Source organism: Pinus tabuliformis, chromosome X, assembly GCF_031772625.1.
Source record: "Pinus tabuliformis cultivar Carrire ecotype Pingquan chromosome X, CPIR1, whole genome shotgun sequence".
Lineage (NCBI taxonomy): Eukaryota > Viridiplantae > Streptophyta > Pinopsida > Pinales > Pinaceae > Pinus > Pinus tabuliformis.
The window spans coordinates 1,664,132,432-1,664,147,817 of record NC_142308.1 but is presented as its reverse complement, the minus strand read 5'-3'; positions in this window follow the sequence as shown (position 1 = coordinate 1,664,147,817).

Sequence of the window (15,386 nt, the reverse complement as noted above, 5' to 3'; positions counted from 1 at the left end):
GCAATTACATGAATTTTCCAAGATGAAAGCAACAATTTCCTTCATAAAGAAAAAATGACCACAATTCCCTCACAAAATCACTAGGTCTTAATAAACCCTAATTTGCAATTCAAAATGAGTTTGACTACAAATGAGGAACAACTAAGGCTTAAATATTTGAGAGAACAAATTAAAAATATCATAAGAAAAAGGACAATCTATCTTGTTTTTATCAATCAACGAATTAATGAGGCAAAACCCAAAGTCATTTCTTCAAAAATACCTAATTCTCAAAAATCATTAACAAAGCACTCAATTGAGTTCATAAGAGACACAACACAATCCAAACATAGATATTGACACTTCTAGAAAAATAAAGTGAGGTTAGGGTTGAAGAAAAAGCTATATTTTCAAAAATTTTGAAGGGGTGTGTGGGGAGCATATGCCCTGTGTTGCTAAGGAAAAACACACACAAAAATGCGCTCTGTTAGCAAAGAGAAACTACACAAGGGTAAAAAACTTAAGAAAAAATAAAACTTCGAAAAATCAACCACACAGATCTAAAAGGACATGAATTTATAAAGACTAAAATCTCGATAAATGAGATGAATCAGAAAGCAAAACTAAAGAAAAAGATGAGAAGGGAGATGCTCCCAAGTATGGTCGCCAATTTGTTAGACCGAACAAGTCCCTCTTACGGACAAGAGCGATCTCCCTAGATCCTTGACGAAAACTAGAGACAAGCAAGATAATTGAACTCACCCTTTCTCTAAGTTGAAGTTGTTTGAATTATAAGAATTGTAGCTAATGGATGAGCCTCTTACCTATTTCACGAAATGCTTGATGAAGATCCCTTGTTGTGATTCGATGAAGCTATTGAATGCTTGATAAGACCTGCAAACATCAACCATAAAAGGATCAAAAGCACACGCCATATAATAATCCAAAGAACTTAACCTAACGATCTAGGAAATTAGGAACTGAATTTTCCTTAATAAACATTGTAGACAATTGTAAACCATTCATTGTTCCAATAAGACAAATCAATGGGAGAAATTGTTCATTTGTATTAATCAAAGATTAAGAGGAGCCTTACAACTTTCGTCTTGATGCCGCGAGGTCCCTCCCAAATGCCTTCAATCTCCTCCATAGATGACAAGTTGTCAAATCTCAAACCAAGAGCATAAGTTTTTCTTCTGTCAATTTTGACCTCCTGAATGAGTGTACCCTCTAGTAATTTTATACGGGAGGAGGAAGAAATTTTAGATCCAAAAGAGGATGATGAGACTCCTTCATCGAGGCATTAGGTTACCATGAGAAAAGGGATGGATACACATCATTTGAGGGTTATAGTTTGAATAATAATCACTTGGAAGCTTTAAGTTGGGAAATATTCCACCAAATATGTTTCTAGAATGTACTTTTTATTTTTACTTTTTTGAATTCACTTGTGCACGCTTAAGGCACACAGAGCAGACCTTTACATTGGTGTGACAGTTATTTTCCCGAAATTCCTCATCTATTTCAAGATATTTTGAGTTGTTTGAATTCTAAGGGAGTTGGTTCAAACATGTTCACCGAAGGGAAAGAGACCCATAAACTAATCAAGTGTCATGGCGAAAAATAGACATGTAACACTAAGGGGGAGGTAATAAAAAACAACCCTTAGCAAATTGATCAAATAAACTTGATAATCATGTCTACTCACAATTCATAATGTTGAAAATGTAGTTCAATGCCTTGAAAATTTCATTCATTTTGGTGAGTTTTAAAATGGAAGTTGGGACACCATCAATGTCATATTGAAATAGATACATGGAAAATAAAGCATGCCTTCAAAATTTCACATCCCAATCTTCTTTCATTGTAAGAAAAATCTATGACACCTATTTATCTCTATTAAGATGAATAGGTTCATAGAGAGGTTGAATAAATTTTTTTATCCACACCTACCATGTGGATGTTTTGTTATGTCAAAATTATGACTAATTGCTACAAGTTTTAGAGTTGTAGCAATGTGGAGGTGAGTATGGAAAAATAGAAGCAACTTAAACTTTTGTGTGGTTTTTTCTTCACTTAAGTTGTTTTCACTCTAGAGCTAATCAAAAGAGTCAGTGAAACTTTGATTTAATTAAATCAATCCACAATTACCATTAGACCATTTTATGCATAGTACATATGGAAATAAGACACGATAGTCATTGATTTCATTAAATCAATCCACAATTACCATTAGACCATTTTATGCATAGTACATATGAAAATAAGACACGATAGTCAATCACTAGTTAGAAAAATTTTCAACAAGAACTAACATTTGATAAAGTTTACATAGAGTCATAGAACTCTTATTAGAACTAGTCAAAATTTATGCCATGTGCACAAGTTAATTAAAAAAAATCATGCAAATCCAAATGGAAAGTAGTAGGTTACGAGGCAAAGAAGAAAAGAATTCAAAACAAACTCTAATATGCCAATAAAAAATATACACTTAAATTTTTATAATTGAATGCTCATCAAAAGAAAGAATGATTACAACATTTAAAAATAGAAGGGTTTACAAGTAGCCCACCATTCAATAAATATACATACTTAATACTTCACTTGATATTGAAAATTATTTTATGATTTTTCCTAATGTCCTTCACTAAATCACATAGCCCTTACCTATATCTAACTATGAAATTTAAGAAAATACTTTATTTACTACTTTGAACCCACATGTAAATGACATGAGGCCATACCATGGTGGTTTTCTTAAGCAAGTTGGTAACATTAGAGAGTGTTGTTTTTTATAAATAGTATTCTCTTTTTTTCTTTCTTTCTTGATTTGCTGAGCATACTCAAGTGTAACCCATTTAAACACATTATAACCTGGGTCTTACATCATCAAGTTGTCCACATCACCTCATGACTTTACATCTAGTTGGTATTATATTGTACAATCCATTTTTAGCATATATGAGGCATTTATATGTGAACAAAACTAGTCTTTTCTTGATATTTGTCACATTATAGAGTTATTGATGTTGAACTGTAATGTTATGCTATGTAAACATCTTGACTTTGTAGAATAATATTAAAATAAAAAATAAATTAAAATAATAATTATGATTATAATTATTAATTAAAACAATATATTGCAACATTTCTACCATATTTTGGTGGTGAGAGAGAATGACCATGCAATTAGTGAGAAAACCACTTGTTTTAGTATATTGTTTTGTAAATGCCCATGGTATCTTGATAATTGAGCCTAGGCTCAAGCGAATATGTAAGAGATGTTGTAATGTGTTAAGGTGTAAAATTGAAATAAAAATAAAAATAATCCTATGTTAGAATAAAGAGCACTAGTCTCCACGGCAAATAAAAATTCAATGTCATTTTTTTATTAATTTATTTTGTGTAGTTAAGGTTACTGGTGGTTTTTGAGTTCTAGGTTTATGATACTGTCCATGGTATTAGTGTAGAATATAACCTATTTAAAGAGGGAGAATCAAACCATGTCCATCATCTTAACTGGTGATGAGGAGAGAGAAGATCAAATCTCTTGTGATAAAGAGAGGATCAAATCTCTTATGATACAAATATGTTAAGATGCAAAATATTTGATTCCTCTTAGCTCTCTATAGATGGGGAGTTAGGATGGATCACATTGTTTTGTAAATTCTCATGGTTTTTTTATAATTGTATTTAGACACCCATTTTACTCAATTTCAATTTCCATAGAGGCCTTGGCTATGGTGGTGGCCTATTTAAAGGCAGCCTAGATCCATCTTGGCTAGAGATGTATCAAAGGTTGATAGGTATGAAATCTCTTTTCATTGCTTTTGTTACAATGAAAAGGGATTCAATCTGTCTCTAGGTTGATAGGTATGGGTTGGACACTTAATTTTCTAAGAGTTGGCGCTGAATCCCAATAGACTAAGGAAGTCCAAGAGACCTTGGCATGTGGAACCCAACCGTCACACAAATGTACTATAAATTTATATCATTTGTTAATAATAGATGTACTCTCCTGCTTATCTTTATGTTGGAGCTGTATGTGTGTTTAACAGTATGAAATCTCTTTTCATTGCTGTTGTTAGGATAAAAAGAAATTCAATCTGTTTCTGTGTTATTATTAAATTAGATGATTATTATTTTCTATATTCATTTTCCATTATTTGCTCTGTTATTATGGAATTAAATTATTGTTATTCTTTCATATTCTTTATTTCCATAATTCGAAGCATATATGAAGGTTATTGACAAATTATCGGAAACGAACTTTATCCTGGTAACTTACCTGAACCTCAATGAAAAAATCGATGTCCAAAAGAAATTTATCCTTGTGATGTCCAAAAGAAATTTATGCTTGTGACTTGGCCGGATCGATATTTTGACATAACCGGAAAGGGATTCGCTTTTCTTGCCTGCCATTAGAAATAGAAATTTGAAATGCGTTCGTTCATCTAAAATAACCGAAGAATATCGTGAAGCTATATATACGTAAAGAGAGATGCGTTTTCCTCCTAAATTTAATTAATACATTCTTGGGGATGGTGCAGGTGATCTTTCGCACCAGAGAATAGCTGCGCTTCGGGTTTGTAATAGCTCTCCCTCTGGACTTCTCCAACTCCAGAGAATTGCAGCCACCGACCTTGACAGTCTTCGGGTCTGTAATAGCTTCACTCTATTTACCGCCTCCCTCTGGACTTCTCCACCTCCTACGCAGGTGGAGAACTCTATTCGCTATTGCTTTCAGATCGAAACCCTCCACTGTTTTATTCTTTATTTATGTGTGTTTCGAAACCCTCACCCGTACGGCTTTTTTGTTTCGAAACCCAACTGGTTTATTTTCCCCTTTTTCTTTCAAGTTTTTGAATATGAATAATTTTCAAAGATCTTAGCTCGTGTTTCATAGGCTCTTGGGTGTTCTTCTCACTGAGTCCTGAATCTTCTTATTAACAGCTGTATCGCTTTGGTCATGCTTGGTGAAAATGACAAAACAAAAGTATTAGCATGATGTGACAAAAAACCTATGTTATGTTGTGTTTTCAGTGTTCAGGGCTTAGATTAGAGTTTGAATAACCTGTTGAATCTGCGAAGGACTGTTGCAATGCTGCGCCCTGAAAAGTAACGGCAAGGTCATTAAAGGTATGCAGTAGCTAAAAAAACATAACTATTATTTTCTGTCAAATTATGCCTTCAGGTATCATATACCCTAAACTAAAATCCACTGGGAGACTCAAGCTCATGCGTGCTCAGCATCGGAACGAGCCACCTTACTTATTACGGGTTGAACAAATTGAACACGGCCAGAGAAAGAATGTTAAGGTCCGAGCCCGCTGGTTTTATCGACCAGAGGTCTCAAAACATGGGCGGCTCCTATTCCATGGCGCCAAAGACCCTTTCTTGTGGGACCACTACGAAACCCAAGCTTGGCCACCATTTGTGTAGTCCACAGTTTCAAGAATTATGTGAAGATCGATTCTTGACGCTTTGTATTCAAAGCATCAAAAATAGTCTTCTGTGTTCACGCTTTCGAGCTTCACATAATTCTTGAAACTGTGGACTACACACATATCCTCAATGGTGACTGGTGTCGTAATGGTCCGACAAGAAAAGCTCCTTGGCCCGATGGAATAGGCACGGCCCATGTTTTGAGTCCTGCTCGATAAAACCAGCTGACTGGGACCTACACATTCTTTCTCTTCCCCCTTCCATTTGTTCAACCCACGCTAGTAAGGCGGCTGGTTCGGTGAGCACTGTTAAAAAAAACGATGGCAGACCAGGTGGATTTTAGTTTAGGGTATATGATACCTGAAGGCATAATTTGACAGAAAACAATCGTTATTTTTTACTACTGCATACCTTTAATCACCTTGCCGTTGCTTTTAAGAGTGCAGGATTGCAGCAGCTCCATTGTCTTCGCAGACTTCACCATTGTTGTTATTAGAACTCTAGTCTAAGCCCCGAACTCTCTGAAAACACAACACCACATGTTTTTTTGGCCTATTGCAGGGAAAATTGTCACATCATGCTAATACTTTTTCGTCTTTTTCACCCCAAGCTGGCTACAGTTCAAACCCTACCTCCATCAAGAACAAAGTAGGGAAAATTGCCACATCATGTTAATACTTTTTCGTCTTTTTCACCCCAAGCTGGCTACAGTTCAAACCCTACCTCCATCAAGAACAAAGTGGTATCCTTTAGCGGATTAGTTTGGGGAGACTGGAAGATCACAAAGTGAGTATGCAACCTTCATTGGCAAGGTATCCCTGAAAAAAGGAGGGAGGAAGAAAATTAGACTACCACGGTGAAAAAGAAAAAAGGAGGGAGGAAGAAAATTAGACTACCACGGTGAAAAAGAGGGAGGGAGGGAGAAAATTACACATGCAAAGAAAGAAAAGCTTCACCTTTCCCTTTATATTGAATTATGCATTTGCTAGCAGGGATAAATGCAAGGGAAGTATTAAAGCACTCCATTATCAATAGAGCCTGTCACCTCTGATCAATGCTTAAATACTTCAGCACCTTTATCTCTTATATAAAAAATGCAGGCTTCATAGAGGTTACCATATATGTGTCCTAAATTTAGGATGTTAATGACTTGAATATAATTGAGGATTGCCAATAGGAAGAACTCCCACTAGTATATGAAACAACAACTAAGATGCAAAGTCATAGTGAGCAGACTTTTGTGTTGATTACAATATAAAATATTTTCTGTTAAGATTATAGAGAGAAATCACATAGAGAACAAAGCTTCAAAGATTTAGAATCTAGATCTAGGTTCCTCATGATGAACTTAGGTCTAGGTTCTAAACAGGTGGACCCTTTGTTCTCTATGTGATTTCTACTGAAAATATGAGCATAATATCATGAATCACAGAAGCATAAAATCTAACATCAAATATTTTATGGTTTCACTCTCTTTTTTGTTGTTTTTATTTCTTAACAACTGCTATTATCAATATTTAGAGAAACACAACCTCCAAATTGATGTTCAGAAATGTCATTGTTAAAATCTAGCATCCTAGGAATGTATACATCAATATACATTGTGACAAGACAATAAAGAACTTCAATATGTCTTGTGATAAGACAATAAAAAAATATGGAAAAATCTTCACCATTTTCTCATTTTATTTTTTATTTTATTTTCATTTGCCTTCTAGTGAGTAAAAATTCATTCATATATGTTCACAATTACCAATTGTATCTTCACACTCATCAATAGAAAGCTCCTATTTCTTTTTATATAATTATGTAATTGACTTTTGATTGGGATTTAGTATTTCCATTTTAATTTTCAATTTAATTAAATTTTGATTGATTTTTTGCAGTGAAAGAGTTGAAGAGATGACGATAATAATGTTCCAATCAATGTCATTCCTCCAACAATAGAAGAATAGAAATTTGGGCCAATGAAAATTGATTGACAAGAACTATTCTCCAATAACTTTAGTGTTGGGAATTCTTTTTGTAAAATTATAAATAGTGGATTGTAGAATGTATTTTGTGGCTTCTGCAATTCTGGAATTATTAAAAGAATTATTGTAATGAGTATTTAGAGTTGTAGTTGAGAGGAGAGAAAATCTAAGGTCTTGGGGATTATTGAAGAATTTTCTTTTCATGTTGAATTATGTATGAAGGGCACAACTTGCACTATTGCAACTACTGTTTTAACAACATAAGTCAAAGCATTGTAAAGGACTCTTGGAGACTACAGCCATAGAAATAAAGTCAATAAATTGATATTTCTAATACTATTTTGTTTCATTTTATCATTTAAGAAATGTGTCATTTTATTCATAAATTTGTGCACTATTTTCAATGTGATTAATTTTCCTCAATAATATGTTATTATTTATCTCTCATCTTGTGGGTTGAATTCTGATTTCTCTTTGTCTTTTTAATTCTAATATAAAAAATAGTAATATTCTAATTATTTTGTTATATCCTTATATTATTGTTTAATCATTCAAGTTATTGATTTAATAATCATCATCATTTTCTGAACTACTTCCTAAATGTATGTTGTTGATTAATTATTTCTATAAATAAATATCTCAACAAAATATTTTTAGGTATTCATAATATCAATTAATTGAACTTCTTCATTAGCTTGATATTCATTATAAGCCATACATATCTAAATCCAAATCATTTAAATAGTTTGTCCTTTTTACCATTAATTAGTATTTAGATTTAATTCTATATTTATAGAACTCCTCTTATCAAAGAGCCAAACTTTATTTGTGGCTTCCCTCAACTTAAGGATCACAATATTTCTTGATGATCAAAAGGGTTGACTCCATGTCTCTTCTCTATTAGTAGATGAAAGTCATACTTCAAGCCACTAGAGATGGAGAGAAGTAACTAGACCTAGTCCTAATTGACATTTCAACATAAAAGAAGTTGTTCTAAAGTGGTGAGAGGGTGGTGCTATTTATAATGTTGTAGGGAGAGAATTTGGATCCTTCAGCACCTACAAAAAAATCATGAAATACCTCAACTACTCGTTTAGGGAAAAAATTATGCATGTTACAAGTGTAAATAAATACCACCACTAGTTGATGCTTAGTCATTCCATTTTAATCATTTGTGGAGAATAAATGGCGGTTAATGTATAGAGGGAGATAATGAGTTCATCTCATGTTGTTTTAGTAATTTTCACTTCTTCGGTGGCCATTTGTGGTATTTCATCCTATCCTTGAGACATGGTATTGCATCCTCTTCATGAGACATGCCATGTAAAGGGACCTCCTCTAATGGCTAATTTTCAATATCATCAATTTCAAAAAAAAATTGTTCCTTGCATTTATGGCATGTTGAATATTTATCATCACAATAGCAACGTGGTCCTTATCTTCTCTTTTCAGCCATTTATGTTGGCAATACCTTTAAACCTTAAAGGTTTGGGTGGGGCCACTAGTAAGGGTGGGATGTGGCTTTGAGGTGAATGAGAGATTATAGCATTGGGAATTAATAGCACCTTTTGCATCTAAGCTTTGTCGTAAGCTTCCAACCAACTAGAGGGTTGATGCATTCTAACATGGGCCTTGGTAGCTTCCTTGAGGCCAATGATGAAACATTCCATATATAGGGCATAGTGTGGCCCTAGATTGATATGGAAAGTTGTTCAAATGTTGTGATGAGGCCTTGTATTGCATTAGCTTGTTCCAACTTCGTGAGGTGACGAAGAAAGTGAGATTCGTTATCAAAAATGAGCACAAATAGCTCTAGAAAACATATTCCAAGTTGGCTTTCCTACTTACTAAATTTATGATGCCATTGCAACCATTGTCAACGTTCTTGTTCAAAGATAATTCACATGTAGATTAGTTCCATCATCCCATATATTGGTGTGATGAAAATATCATTCCACTTGTGCCACACACACTATTCACTTAGAAACATCAAATTTGTGCATGCTAATCTTCCATGTCTTATTCCTAGAATATTGATAATGGAAATGATGCTACCCTTCATATTTATGATGGCTAGATTCTCCTTCTAGGAGGGAATAAACATGGGTCCCCTTCCCCATGAACTAACTTTGATATGTTGCGGTAGTGTTTCTAAGGCCTTTTAAACTACATCTCATATTTTGGAGGTGAGGCTTGTTTCTATTTTTTTAATTCATTTCTCGAGGTTTTCCATAGCTTGAGCCCTCATAGTTATCATAGAATTGACTGAAAAAAATTGGGTTTAGTTATGATTAGTATGGTCGCAATGGGTATGAGGCAAGGTTTCTATTGATGGTACCACTAGGATAAGCTTGTCATCCTAAATCTTATGGGATAGGTCTCTTGCAAGTTCAATTTTGGGACCACAAGCTTGTTTTTTTCTACTACGATAGGAGTATTGCTCTCGGTTGATCAATATTGTGGCAACCAAGATCCCAAAATATCGATACTAAAAAATGTGTAGGAACTTGGTGGTCCAAATTGGTCAATATTGGGGTGACAAAAACCCAAACCTCTTAATAGTGAAAAATGTCTAGGAACTCAACATTTGCCACTAATGAATACTATGGCAATAGATAACCTAGCTTTTGGATACTACAAAATGTGTAGGAATGTGAGTGTTAATCAACAAGAAGTGAGGTAAGTGTAGTATTAAAGGAGTGATAGGTGATATAGATTACAATATACTTCATGTGTCCTACAACAGTTCTCGACCAAATCTTTCACATTCATCGCTAAGGAGGATAGACTATTCCCTTAACTGTACTAACCAACTAGCCTTGATATGTGCAAGTAATCTCCTCAAGGGTTGTTCGCAGTGTACTAGAGAAGCAAGATAATTGATGACTTCTCTAGGGTTGGTTTCTAGGTAACCGTACGGGGCTTCCTATATACCAAAGGTACGTGGAAGTGCGGCTCACATAAAGGTGTTATTTGATGCACTACTTCTCAAAGGGGTACCAACAAGGGTTATAAGGGAGTCCAACAGACATGACCACCTCTTATAGTTCTTACATGAATGTTTCCCACATTGGAGGTTGATGCATGTAACGAAAGATATATATAGTTTAAAGATGTCAGAATACATCTCTAGCCTACAAAAAGTTTTGTTAAAGTTGGTGGCGAGGTTGGCCCAACAAAATTGATTTGATATGACTTTTAGTATGCTTGAATTGTAGAAAATGTGAGAAGTGAAAAATATGCGAGAGATACCAAAGAAAATAGTTAACACATTGAGATGATAGAAAATGGAAATATTCTCTTAAGATCTGCAACAATATCATGCACTTGCCTCTTCAAGGGGGGAACCTCAAAAAGAGAAAATCTCAATAACACAAAAAATATAAGACTTCCCTTACTATCTTTGACAATATATAGATTCATGAGATCTAAATCCCTAAATACTCGTGGTCCCTTGCATAATGTAGTTTAACCGTTTTATTTATTAATTATGGTCTCATATAGCTAATTTTGGTCCCCTTTTTAGAATGTGAGTCAACCACACATAATGGTGATGTGATTTATTTTTTGATATAACTAATCATGACACTTGCATGGCCCCTTGGGCCTATTATTTCAATAAAGGGGGCTAGGGTCGAACCCTAACAAAATTCTCCATAACAATCTTCATAATCAATATTTCCACTAACTCCTTATGTTAATATAAGAGATTTGTAGAACCAAGAGGGTAGTGAATTTTTTGAGAGCTCATGAACCATGGTAGTTTAGGGTTTCTAATAAAGCTTACCATGGCACGAGTACAACTGCGGCATGCCTCCAGTGCAATGACGTAGTCTCTCGAGCGCTAGTTCAGACACACTGACGAAGTCTACGAAATGAATACTCAGATGGGGGAGGCCATAGGGCCTCCCCCCACCGGTAACAACGACAGCCGAAATCCCAACTCGAACACCAATGAAAATGAAAAGACATCGTCTGGAATAGTGGTACAGCCACAGAATCAATCCGTCGAGTAGTAGGAGGAAGATTTGAACAAAGGGCAAGAGAAAGCCTCCACGGGAAATGAAGAACCCATGAAAGCAACATCATCCACATGCAAGCCCATAGCAGCAAAGTGCCCCAAGATCGACTTACCAAGCCATAAAATCAATGCCCAAATACAGTTGACGAAGGATCATGCACTTATAGGTAAATTCATTGGTTTCTAGGCAACCGAGAAAGCCTTGTAGGGATGGATTGCTTCAAAATGGAAACCAAAAGGACACGTTACCCTATAGCTAGGGCAAAAATGTTTCTTCAATGCTATATTCAACTACATAGAAGATAGGAATAGAATCTTAGACGATGGTTGTTATTTCTTCAATGCAGCGGGTCTGTATTTAAGGGATTGGATTGAAAGATTTAATCCAGATAGAGAGGACTTTAGTTGGGTGCCAGTTTGGATTCGAATGTACTCATTTCCCCTGGAATATTGGGATGAAGAATCACTAAAGGCCATTGGCAATGGGCTACGATAATTCATAAAGATTGCAGTGGAAACAAAGCTCTGAAGGTACACCTTGTATGCTCGCATATGCGTTTACATGTGGCTTGGCAAAGCCCTCACGGATTCGGTAATCCTTCCTCATGATGATTGGATTGAGCCTATAGATTATGAACATGTGCCCTTCAGATGTAGAAAATTCCATGCTCATGGCCATTTATTCTGCCACTGTCCTTTAAACACTTCCCCCAAAACCATTGATAACTCGGAGAAGTCTAACTCTAAAGGATTCACCAATGTCACCAATCGAAAGAAGCATGCCAAAATCCCCAACCTATCCTCAAAAACCCCTTTCCCACTTCCTCTCCACCCTCCACAAGTAATAACTTTGATATTTTGTCACAACATTCCATGCCTAAAGGAGATATGTCCAAACCTGTTGAACAATCCACCATGACATCCACCTCACCTCAACTTAATGAGTCTAGTATACCTTTGCATGATCAGAAAATTGATCAAAAGAGAGAAGCCTCTCCATCCATCCCCATCTAGGAGACAAATATAGTCCTATGGCAAGAGAAAAGAATGGAAATCGACAATTTTTTATTAGATCCAACCAAGACAACTAACTCAATGTCTTAGAGCAACCAACATAGCCACATGGATGAAGAACCGGAGAGATTTGACCCCGAAGACATAGACATCTTCGGTCTTGAACAAGCTTTCAGAAAGAAAGAGTTTGACAAAATTCCGGATAGGGAGCTCGTAAATTTGGAAGTAGTCCTTTCAAGAGTGCATCAGCAGAGAACCTTAGGCATACAACCAGGCAGCAGCTGTGACGGGAAAAATATCCACAAAGATGGCAAGAAAAGGGGAAGAAAGAAATATCTGCAAAGAATCATCATCATTGGGGAAATGTTGGTGGAGTCAGGAAGATACTCCAAGTTAACTAAGTAGTATAGGCCATTACCCACTCGTTAGCCATGAAGCTCATATCATGGAATTTAAGAGGGCTCAACAGCCCTTGGAAATACAAAATCATAAAAAACATGATACAGCATGAAAAACCACAAATATTCTTCATGCAAGAAATAAAATGCAATAGTAATACATTGGGTTCTATTCTATCCATAGCTTGGCCAAGATGTCACTCAGTTGCGATGGATGCTTCTGGTGCCTCGGGAGGACTTGCCATCGCATGGAATACGCAGGATATCTCACTCACAGATTTTCATGCCTCCCATCATCTCATACACGCCACTTTCCATATCATAGGAATTAATATACATGGTCATCTATCAAATGTATATTTTCCTCACGACTCATTGCAAAAGATTGTGCTACTAAACACATTGGAAGCTCTAAATTCCACCAGAAAACACCCACTATGGATCATAGGTGGGGATTTCAACATTATTACTAAAGTGGAAGAAAAAAAAGGAGGTAGATTCAAACAAGATAATGAAAGCAGTTGTTTTAGAGACTATATACAAAACAACTCGCTAATAGATTTGCCATTCAATAATGTAATATTTACTTGGAATTAAAAAAGGTCAGGATCCCAACAAATTGCATCTCGGCTAGATAGATTTCTTATTTCATACAATGCCATTCACCTGGGTGGAGACATCACACCCTCAATGATGCCTCTGTCACGCTCAAACCACTGGCCTATTTCACTTTAGTGGAAAATACCAAGAGACTCTACCGGAAGGCCTTTCCAATTTGAAGCCTTCTCTCTCTCTCATCTATACTTCAAAAATATAGTCAAAATAGCTTGGGAAAATTTCATTCCTCCTGAAGGATCAATCATGTATCAATGCCAACAACGACTAAAGAATCTCAAATGGAAAATCAAGCAATGGAATCATTCCACCTTTGGAAATATTTTTCAAGCTCAAAAAACACTTAAGCAAAGCATGATTGAGCTCCAACAAAGAATTATCGAGTAAGGGAGAACTGAAACACTAGGAAAACAAGAACAAGATCTTCTTACTCAGCTAGAAGACAGAAGGAAGCAAGAGGAGGTACTTTGGAAACAAAAATCGAGAACCAGATAGTTAAAAGAGGGGGAAAGGAATACCAAATTCTTTCATCGCACCACCATCTAGAGAAGAATGCGTAATAACATTGAACAAATTCAGAATCAGTAGGGAGAAAGAATGGAGGAACATGATGACATTGAGAGGGAACTCCTCACCCATTTTAAATCTGTACATCAAGAGCCTCAAGTAAACAGGCAACCAGCCATAAAGAGAATTCTTCAACATGTGCCAGAAATTATAACAGAAGAGCACAATCACCTATTACTTCGACCAACCACTCTTCTAGAAGTCGAATTAGCAATAGCTCAACTGGAAAATGGGAAAGCCCCTGGACCTGACGGATTCACCTCCAACTTTTTCCATCACTTTTGGGATCTCATCAACTTGCAGGTCTGGAAAGTTATGGAAGAATATCAGAATATGAATTGGCTTCTCCTATCTCTAAAATCAACCTTCATAGCTCTCATCCCCAAAGAAGATTAGCCAAATGCATTGGAGAAGTTCAGGCCCCTAGCACTTTGCAATGTTATATACAAAATCATCTTGAAAGTAATCACCAATAGACTCAAGCCGCTGCTCCCCATACTCATCTTGACAGAACAATCAGGATATGTGGAGGGACGTCAAATCTAATTCTGATGCATGAGATCATTCACTCCCTAAAGCACAACAAATAGGCAAGTATGATTCTCAAAATTGACTTATCTAAAGCATTTGACAAATTAAGCTGGACATATATAAAACAAATGCTTACAGCCTTTGGCTTCAGCCCAACATGGGCAGATGGGTCATGAATCTCATATCATCCACCTTTTTCTCCATCTTTGTAAGTCGAATCCCCTCTCGCCCCTTCTCCTCCTCTAGAGGCATTCATCAAGGTGATCCCCTCTCCCCTTTTCTTTTTGTCCTCATGGCAGAAGGCTTAGGTCATCTTATAAAGCATGCTCTTCATACTCAAAACCTTAGAGGCATTTCTGTCCACGGAACCTTTGCCATCACTCATCAACAATTCGTGGATGATAATATGTTTTTTGGGCACCCTTCAGTCCAAGAAGCTCATACACTCAAATCCTTGTTAGATACCTTCTCTGAGGCTTCAAGAATTACCATTAACACTGTTAAGTCTCAAATATTCTTCTTTCATACTCCCTCAGTAACACAAAGAAATATAGTAGGAATCCTAGGTTTTATTGTTTCCAATATTCCCTCCAAATGCTTGGGCGTACCATTGATTGACTCTACTATAAAGCACACATCTTGGCATCTACTCCTAGAAAAACTTGAAGGCCGCCTATCTCTATGGACTTACAGAGCCCTCAATATGGCAAGTCGGCTCGTTCTTGTCAAAGAGGTACTACAATCTATGCCTCTATACCTTTTCTCTGTTCTCGTAGTGCCGAAATGGGTGCTCAAAAAGATCAAGAACATACAACACAACTTTATATGGGGATCCTCAGGGCA